This window comes from Trachypithecus francoisi, unplaced genomic scaffold (assembly GCF_009764315.1).
Source record: "Trachypithecus francoisi isolate TF-2019V2 unplaced genomic scaffold, Tfra_2.0 Lachesis_group0, whole genome shotgun sequence".
Taxonomy (NCBI): domain Eukaryota; kingdom Metazoa; phylum Chordata; class Mammalia; order Primates; family Cercopithecidae; genus Trachypithecus; species Trachypithecus francoisi.
This window is the reverse complement of record NW_022681453.1, coordinates 31,247,053-31,257,812: the sequence shown is the minus strand read 5'-3', so window position 1 is coordinate 31,257,812 and position 10,760 is coordinate 31,247,053. Positions and strand designations below refer to the sequence as shown.

Sequence of the window (10,760 nt, the reverse complement as noted above, 5' to 3'; positions counted from 1 at the left end):
GTGCAGTTAGCACCAGGAAAAGGCTGTCTCCCAGTAGATAGGAGCCTCCGAAGTTGGTGATCAGCAGTTTCCCAGTAAGATCTTAGGAACTGGGCAAGTGGGCTTGAGCGTGCGCAGTAAGAGGCAAAATTGTATACGTAAGTGGTGTGTGGTCTTCCTCTAGGAACACTTGGGTAGTAAGGGAAAAACACCTCAAATTAGTATGCATACAACTTCAGTAAACAACTGCACATGTGGCCATGTGCTTGTAGGCCACTGTGCGTGTATACAGCCCACCCCAAGAGAAGAATCAGGGGAGATGGGTTGCAACCACCAGAAGCATGCCGGTATATAAAGCCTCAAGTCAAAGGTCAAAAGGCATACTTGATCTCTCAAGTCACCTGCTTGGCCCTCTTCCAAGTGTACTTCCTTTCATTCCTGCTCTAAAGCTTTTTAATAAACTTTCTCTCCTGTTCCAAAACTTGCCTCAGTCTCTCACTCTGCCTTATGCCCCTCAGTCGAATTCTTTCCTCTGAGGAGTGAAGAATTGAGGTTGTTGCAGACTTACATGGATTCACCACTGCTAACACACATGCATAGTTTTTTAAAAAACAAGTAGAATTCTATTATTCCCATTATCATACAACTTAATTTTCCCCTTCTCTGATATCTTCAGGACTTTCCATGTAGTGCATATGCATGTATTTTATTTTTTAATATTTCATAGAATGAATATACCAACATGCCTACTATATACCAAAATGTAGTTAATGTTTCACCTATTAAGGGAATTTAATTCTTTTCTCTTTTTGCAACAGCACATAATGCTGCAATGAACATCTGTGCACACACAAATTTGTGCAAATGTAGGAGCATGTCCTATGGAGGTATCATGACATATATACCAATACTTAATTCAAGTCTGATAAGAGAAGTTATGTCGGTGAAACCCTATAATATGGTCCAGAACATTCACAATGTAAAATCACAAGATCTCTGAAAATTTTCTAAACACTTGGAGCAAGTGTTTGTCAAATAATCATGTTTTCATGATAGTTTTGTTCTCTTGTTTTAATCTTTTATTAACATCACTTACTGTTTGAAAAGTCTGTATTAGGAAGCAGAAGCAGAAACTCTCAGGAGGACAGTAAAGTGATAAGGAGAATGAGCTTTGGAGTAAAAACAAACTTGCTTTGTGTCCTGGGGCCAGTGACTTAAACTTTCTCTGTTTTCTTGTCAGTAAACTGGGAAAAATAGTAATTACTTGTAGATTTCAGTGTAGGTAAGAGTCGGGAGGAGAATGACATTATGAATGCAGAGTACAAGCCTAGTGCCTAGGCTATAGTGAGGACTTATAAATAATAACTGAGAATCTATTCATAGTATTTTATTTATTATTAATGATGTAATTATTATCATGAAGTGACTCCATTTGACACCAATCATTCTACGTACATAGTTTTATTTCATCCACCCAACAGCTATCCAAGTGCTTGTCATATAACAGGCTAAGCAGCCTTTGTGCTGTGTGTACTAGGAAACACGTTGTTTGTATACAGGAAAGAGAGGGCACGTTCAAATTTGAGGAGAAATTAAGAAAGATATCATTAACAAGGTAAAGTAAGCCCAGAGTAACAAGAGGAAGGAAATGGTCATCAGAACCTGGAAAGTAGACAGAGTGAACTAAGAGGAGATGTGGCCTTCTTAGAGGTGGCCAGAAGGGAGGGAGCTAGAGAAATCAACACTCTGACCTCATGCTCCTCTCACCCTCAGGTCTGCTGGTGCTTCCACTGGACAAGCAGAATTCAGAGGGTGAGGGAGCCCGTTGAGATAGTCTGTGTAAGTCAGCCTTGCATGTTGAAAAGGGCGAAGAGAGGGTCTGAGAGGGAGTGGTTCTATCTTGCACACATAACTGATTACATAATCTTTGCTGCAATTCTAGGGGATGTGTAGAACTCTTCTCCCATTTTCAGAGGAGGAAACTGAAGCTTAGAATGGTTATGCTAATTGTCATGGGCTCTGAGTCTAGACAGTCCCAGTCATAAGCTATGGGGTTCACTTCAAAGGTACAGATGACACCTCTCCCATAGGTAAAGAAACTAAGTCTTTTTTTTTTCTTTTTTTTTGGAGATGGAGTCTCACTCTATTGCCCAGGCTGGAGTGGTGCAGTGGTGCCATCTGAGCTCACTGCAACCTTCACCTCCCAGGTTCAAGCAATTCTCCTGCCTCACCCACCTCAGCCTCCCAAAGTGCTGAGATTACAGGTGTGAGCCACCACTCCCAGCTGAGACTAAGTCTTAATCAGGTAAAAAGCTGGACCAATTCCAAAAGAAAGGACTAGCATTTCCCAGTTCTGCCATGTGAGTACCCATGACATAGGAATCCATGAAAAGCAAACACTTGAGATTTTTCCTCATAATAAAAAAGTATAGAAATGACAACCCCAACAGTGCTAATTGAAGTGCTCAACTGGTTATCACCTGAAGTGGGGGAGCAGACATCTTTAGAAATTATGGAAAATCATCACAGTGGCACAGAAAATAGCAAGGAGTAGACTAGTGTTTGCCAACCTGCATTTTATAACTACCCAGGGGTACCTAGAGATATTCTGAGGGTTTATGTTGTTATGGATGTTGAGGTTTTGCTTTCATTTTTTATTTTATTTTATTTTATTTATTTATTTTTTTGAGACAGAGTCTCACTCTTGTTGCCCAGGCTGGAGTGCAATGGTGGGATCTCGGTTCACTGCAACCTCCGCCTCCTGGGTTCAAGTGATTCTCCTGCCTCAGCCTCCTGAGTAGCTGGAATTACAGGCATGAGCCACCATGCCCGGCTAACTTTTTGTATTTTTAGTAGAGACAGGGTTTCACTATGTTGGCCACGCTGGTCTTGAGATTCTGACCTGATCCACCCGCCTCGGCCTCCCGAAGTGCTGGGATTACAGGCATGAGCCATCGCGCCTGGCCTCATTTTGATGTTTTTAAAAGATAAAATAATTAGGTAAAGCTTTTTATGTTTAAAAAAGAAAAGAAAAAAGAACAGTTTGAACATTTGCAGCTCTTATCATTGGTAATTTTAAGGTATGTAGTTGTTTTTCACTGAGCTAAATGGTATTGACCAACAATTACACCATTTTGATTGACTTGACTTATTTTTTATTAACATATTGCATAAGTTATACTCTAACAAAACAGAATAAAGATAGGAAGCATGAGAAAAGCAAGAAATTAATGACCATGAAAAGGATAAGCCTCTTAGAGCCTAAAAGATTGATATCTTCTAGATTCATATATTAATCTACTTGATCAAATTCATATCTTCTAGATTCATGCATTGATCTATCTGATCATAATTTTTAAAGAACTCATTGGGGTGTCTCTATCACGTCCACTTCCACTGCTCAATAAAGGAAATTCTGTGTTGATTTAGTTAATTTGGCTTTTGATTTATTACAGATAATAAGAACTATCCATAAAATGAGTTATTTGCAGAAATATGTTGCAAATAGAAGCCCTGAATTTTGTTATTAACTTGTCATTTGGAAAAAAACACAAAAACATTAAAAACAAAACCGCTAGCTTTATTTAAAGTGAAAAAATTCAAGCATTCCGAACAATCGAGTCATGAAACTGTCTTAGAAAATCTATTTTGATGCTGGAACATCTGTTAAATTCTAATCTCTGTTTTAACGACCATACAATCCTCAAACAAAATAAGATCTGATATCCTTTTACAATGTAGTTTGCTATAGAATTCATTCAAAGTCAACTAACTAGTGTTTCTGCCCTTTTCTAAAGGAGAAAAATGGTATTTCTTTCTTACTTATAACGTGATTACTACTGATCACTTTGAAATTATTTTATTATATACAATATATCTAAGTCTTTTTAAAAATAAAATCACTTTTTATGATATGCCATGAGGAAATAACAAAGTTATTTATTAACCTGATGAAGGATTTGTGATACATTGCTGTGTGTAATAGAAGTTTGTTGTTTTTGTCCATTATTCATCAGCATTGTTTTCTCTCTTTCTGGCTGCACTGGCTGGAGTTTCCTCTGTTTACTACCCTCTCCCAATTATAGTCCCATATGGCTTAAGTGAAGCTGGACTGACTCTGCCTTATTGATGGGGCACCCTGACCCAGACCAAGAAAATCTGGACATGGAATGCCCTGACCTCAGTGGTTGGTTCAGAACTAGACCATGACCTACACTGAGCTAATGACTTTTACTACAACCAGTAGAATAAAGAAGCTCACTTTTGGCTGGAGCCACCAACATGGAAAGACATAAGCTGGATTTACCTTAGCACTGCATAAGAAGAGCTGCCCGAGAAGAAAGCAACACAGAGAAAACCAGAGCCAGGTGATGGATAGATACAGATTACTGATGACATGTTTGAGCACCTGGATCTAGCTGTTACTGAACTCTGCTGGATTTCACTGCTGGATTTCACTGCTGGAATTCTCAATTATGTCAAGCAATAACTTGATAGATGACTTTGAGTAAATGATTTTCTCTGAATTTCAATACTCTTATCAGCCAAAGTAACAAATAGAGAGAAGCTCTCTGAAAGAAAAAGATGTTTACTTGGAATAGAGCATTGCAATGGGAATACTCATTCCATAGTAAATGATTTGCATAGTCAGAGGAAGACAGAGGTTTTTAAAGGAAAAAATAATGAAGAGGATTACATAATTGTTTTTGAAATAATTATACTTCACTACTTGTCAATAATAAGGGTGATGCCAGTCTGAGGTTGGACAGGCAGTTGGTAAGCAAATGTCCTTGCAGAAGTCTTATTTTGTATTAGGTTGCAGTGGCCTTTGTGCAAGGTTGTGGGTTTTGTAGAACGTTTTTATTATCAGGTATACAAGCGTGAGAACCCTCTTTTCATGGCTTTCCCTGGCTCTATATGTCAAGAGTATTTTTTAACATTAATGACTCCATTTTGATTCTGACAACTGTTACATCCTCATCTATAAAATGAAGGCATGAGATAAGATGATTGCCTAAGACCTGTTTCAAATCTCACATTTCTTGATATTGTAATTGACCATTCATTAGTGGCTCCATGTTTATGTTCATCAGTGCCTATTCCTTTGCCTCCTGGCACACAGACGATATATATTTTCCTGCCTCTTTTGCATCTGGATGTAGACATATGACTGACTTCTCTCTGGTGAAATGTGAGAAGTGGATTTGTGTCATTTTCAGACCAAAGTAGTTAAGTCGTGAGTGTGCCTTCCCTGTGGCTCCATTCTGCCCAGCTGAATGGAGAGGACATTGAGCATTTAGAGGAAGAAGGAGCCACAAAATGGAAAGTAAGGATGCTGGCCAGGGGTACTCTTACTGGACTGTGATGGGAGTGAGAAGTAACCTTGATTCTGTTATACCACTGTAATGTTAGGGTTACCCGTTAATGCCTCTAACTCAACCTAAGAGGCTATATAAGTTGATGGTGGTTAGAGACAGATGATAGAGCAAAGTAAACTTGGATTCCAATTTAGGGAGCTCTCTGCCACCTACATGGATGTGTGTTTCTCAGCCTGCAGGTGAAATTCGTATTCCCTTGACTTATTCCATCTTCCTGGAATTCCCATTGCTCCATAAGAATTTCCATCAGAGTTTTAAAAAGTCCTGGTTTTCACAATTTTCTTTCTCCCCAAATGACTTCATTTCTTTTTCCACTTTATCCTAAAGCAGAAGGAACTTGGAAATTGAGTCATATTTTTAAAATCTGGCTTTTGGAACTTGTCCAAAATCTTTGATTAGCCTGAACCCGTATTATCACCTCTCAAGCTCTCTTTTGTTATAAGTCATATCTTGCACTTTTAGAAGTGAATATTTTCCCTCCATGCCCACAAATTTTGGTGCTAGACAAGAATAAAATATGGTAATTTCCTGACATTGAGTTTGTTAAATTATGCACTGATGAGGCTTCATATTTCTTCTTCTAATTAGAGGGTAAGATTTGAGTAATAGCAAGTAAATTGCTGCAACATGTCTAAACGTATTATTTTATTTTGAATGACACCCTAGTAATAAAAAGGACTAGTTTCACAACAAATCTTTTATCTTTAAAGGTCAAAATATTATATATTTTTGAAAGCTTTCCTACCTGTGAAACATATTTTGGGAAATATAATACCCTGCCTTATGGGGAAAATAATTAGCAAGGGATATGGATGCTGTCTATCAAATGATTATTAAAGTATGAAGGATTACACAAAAGAGCTTTTCCTTTGCATTTACTAAATTGTACAAGTAGAATTTCATCAAATGCATGGGAAACTGAAGTAGATAACTGCCAGAGTAATTCATCAAATAAGGGCAAGAATACTTAGGGTCATGATATAGGTTGCCAGTAACATCTTTGATTAAGTTAACACGAACATTTGCCCTTGAGTTCCATAAAAATGAAGATGCTATATATAAAGCAATCTTTGTAAATTTTTTGTTTAGGGTCAGAGACTTGGGAAGATGATTAGATGACCTCTCAATACCCCTTCAATTATGACTAAATTAGGATTCACTTTTTGTTATCTATAAAGAGATCAAAGATGTTCAGTGCTATTTATTTTGTCAACTGAAATTGGGTCCTTTTAAAAATTCTATCCATGGGATGGGGCACAGTGGCTCATGTCTGTAACCCCGGCACTTTGGGAAGCTGAGGTGGGAGGATTGTTTGAGCCCAGCAGTTCAAGATTGGCCTGGGTAACATAGGAAGACCCCATTTTTATTTTAAAACATTTTTTTTCCCAGTTTCCTAAATTGGAATCCAAGTTTGCTTTGCTCTGTCATCTCTCGCTACTCAACCATCAACTTAATATAGCCTCTTAGGCTTAGTTAGAGGCATTAACGGATAACCCTAACATTGCAGTGGTGTAACAAAATCAAGGTTATTTCTCACTCCCATCACAGTCCAATAAGAGTACTCCTGGCCAGGCAGCCTTCTACTGTCCATTTTGTGCTCTTCTTTCTTTTAGATCCTCAGATTCCTCTCCATTCAGCTGAGCAGAATAGAGCCATGGGAAGGCACACCCATGACTTAACTTCTTTGGCCTGGAAATGACACAAATCCACTTCTCACATTTTACCAGACAGAAGTCAGTCATATGTCTACATTGAGATGCAAAGGAGGCAGGGAAATATATATAGTCTGTGTGTCAGGAGGAAAAGGAACAGGCACTGATTAACATGTTATATAGACTCGGCTTCACTGCCTCTCTCTCTCTTTTTCTCCTTCTATTATCCTTACAGAAGCAATATTGCAGAAACGTTAAGATGCAGAGTGAAGTATGCTCTAGCATCAGACTGCCAGAATTCAAATTCAGGATCTGCTCTTGGTAGCTATGCGATCTCAGACAACCGTGTGAGCTTTCTGTATATGCTTCTCTGTAAAACAGGAATAATACAAGTACCTTCTCATAGTATTTTTATGAATAGGAAATAAATGAATGCCTGTAAGGAATTTAGAATATGCCTGGAACTTAGTTACTTCTCAATATCTGTATCATTCAGAATTCTGGGTTGCAACAGAAACAATTTTGTTGACTTAAGCAAAAAAGAGTTTATGAAGGGGACCAGGAGGTCTGCAGAAATAGGCTTAGAAAACAAGCAAAAAGCGAGCAACCTCTAGAGGGCCAACCTCAGGAACCAGAGCAATTCTCCCAGCAGACCAGATCCATTTATAGATTCACAGGTCACTTCCGCTGCTGCATTCCTCCAATTGCTACCACACCCTGGAACACTTATTCAAATTCCAACAAAAGACTGTCACATTAGCCAAGCTGAAGTCGATTGCCTGCCCCTGAGCTAGAGAAAATAAATTTGGTTCCACTTGCTTCTCAGGTCCCCGGAATGCACACAATGGCACATTTCTAACAGGAGAAGAAGTTTTAATTGTCATGGTACCTTGCCATGACTGGATACTGGATAACCAAAATAATAATAATGATAATAACTCTTCATTATATGATCCATCTCCCCATCCATCCACCTATCCCCCCATCCATCTATTCATCCATTCATCCTTCCACTCACACAGACATACATACATATTTGCCAATAAACACACATTACCAGATTTCAATCAAGTTCTTTATATCCAAGCGCCCATAAAAAATGAGACTTTCAGAGACAGCTTTTATGGACCTAATTCTCCCCAAGGCTTATGTCTCCCTGAGCAGTAGATAAAAAAATATTCCAGCCTGAAAAGAATTGACTTGAAAGAATTAGAGCCCCTGCCTGAATGCCTAACATAATACAAAGGAGTTGGCTCCAGCCCCAGGGTGAATGGGATCTTACGTTTTATAAAGCAAGATGTTTGTTATGATAACAGGACAAAATGGCTTTGGTCAAATCTCAAATCTACTGCATCTAAAGCAAGAATGTCACTCTCAAATTCAGATTAAAAATTTATACAAAATGCAAACAGTGTGTACAAATTCTGTTTAAAATTCTCTTTACAGAACCAAATGAGTTGCCATTGCTACTAAGCTCCTGTTCTACCTGAGCCGTATTTAACACTTTGAGCAGAGTTTAAGTCTTTCTTCTGGAACTAATAACCTCATTTAATTTGTAATTTCCGTATGAGAACTGACTCAAATTTTTTTCTTAAATCACATTATACTTCAGTAAAATTCCAAATTAGCCCTTGGGATCCCCTATTATGACAGCCCCCACAAAAGATTCTGTATTTTAAAGGAGTTCATAGTTTTGGCATTTTAATGTCATGTTTTTCAGGAATCATAATTCAGTCACCAAAATGTGCTATAATACAGTTGTAACAGACACACTCTTGCGTCCACCTCCCACCCCTTACTGTTGTAAGGGGTGCAAGGCACCATACTAAGATATTTACATAAATCAGTTCATTCAGTCCTCACAACAACTATGACATAGGCTTTTTTTTCTTTTCCATTTTATACATGGGAAAATTGAGACCTGTAACATAAGCTACTTACCTAACTTCACACATGTAAATGATGATACAGGAAATCAAAGCCAGTAGTCCTAGTCTAGAATGTATGCTCAACCACTATACAGCCTTGCGGATCCATTTTTCTGTCTCTCTTTAACAGAGTTGGTTCGTTGGCAGCCATGACTGGTTTATTTGTCCTCATTATCTTGATTAATATTATCAAGGTTGGATGCCTCATCCAAGGACCAACTGGGGTAGTTCTACTGGAAATCTGGAATTGAGATTAACAGATTGCTGTTTAGTCTGTGTTATCTTCAAAACATGGATGAGGTATAATGTGAGAAGTGTTTGGGTAGACATAGTCTCCAAATCTGAGAAGTGTTTGGGTAGACACAGTCTCCAAATCTGAGAAGTGTTTGGGTAGACATAGTCTCCACATGATATGGGGCTGAGTAATAGGAAAATCTGAATGGCAGACAGCAAAATAATTAGCAAGACATGCCAAGAGGAGCTTTGCATATTTCTTACACCATTTTTTAGTTTGTTTAATTAGCAGTTGGCAAAACAAGGATTTAATGGCAACCTCAATGGTAATAGCAATATTAGAGATATCCCATCCCAGATTTTCATAGGTACAACTATTTCAGTACACAAGAAAATTTGTAGAATCTCATAAATTAGACAATACTGCCAGAACATGTACCTGTTATTTGCTTTGCTATTGTGCTTCTAATTGACATTTTTAAGCACTTTACTTAGTTCATGTTAGCAGCCCCAGAAGTATCTTACTTGTAGGTTATTTTTCTGAATAAAGTACTAGTACTTAATTCATTATTTTTAAAGGTGTCCTTTTAAAATAAGGTGCATTTTCCTATATGATAGAACTTTGTCAGTGGCTTCCAATTTTTTTTTTAAGTTTTTTTGACTGTAAGTTTCTTCAACGCAAAAGAATTCTTTCTGATTTTACTGAGGTAGCTAAACACATCCATGACCAAAGCTGCCTCTAAACTGGAATTTGGTTACTGACCCAGTCCCAGCCTCAGCTTTCTCATCGGCACCAGGAGGTACAGCACTCCATCTGTGGGAGCGCTGTGGCACAGGAAGCTCTCAGCTTCCACTTTTGTGAGTCTTCCAGGTCGCTCACTCTCCAGACCTTTAGGCTGAGGTCTGCCAGTCTCTGGATCGCTGTGGCATAGAGTGACAGGCACAGTCTCCGGGGACATATGAAGGTAATTACAGAGATAGTTGATACCCTCATTGGTAAGGTACCAGTAGAAATGTCTCCAGGCAAAATGTTCCTTCTTGTAGCCTCGGGACTTGAGAGACTGCATGGCCTTCATGACATGAAGGTTGGGCACATTCTTGTATGCCAGCTTCAGGTGCTTAGGCATGTGGACATCTTTCTTGACCACCATGACTCCTTCCTTTAAAAGGAGTTCATAAATGACAATGCGGTTCTTCTTAGGCATCAACATCTCGGCGGCTGTAGGGTCCACAGCCGGGTATTTTATAATTACGTTTAAGTATTATAAACATTAAGTTAAGAAAATACTACCCATGCTCTTGTTGGCTTTTCAATAGTTGAAATCCCTCATAAATCTGGTTGCGTTACTTCCTTTGAGTCTTAGGATTTGTCTCTATACTTGTACAATGTATTTCCCACTGTGTTTAAGATCACAGGAATTGCTTGCTTTTCTTTCTTTCTTCCTTCTCTTTCTTTCTTTCTTTGTTTCTTTCTCCCTTTCTTTCTTTCTTTCTTTCTTTCTTTCTTTCTGTCTTCTTCTCTCTTTCTTCTTTCTTTCTTTCTTTAGTATTTTTATATTTTTGAGACAGGGTCTCACTCTGTTGCCCAG

At 38.4% G+C, this 10,760-nt stretch overlaps 1 pseudogene; it reads right to left on the bottom strand.

The window, feature by feature from the left end:
• Window positions 1-9,882: 9,882 nt before the first annotated feature.
• On the bottom strand, window positions 9,883-10,382 carry LOC117077974 (annotated as a pseudogene).
• Window positions 10,383-10,760: the final 378 nt, after the last annotated feature.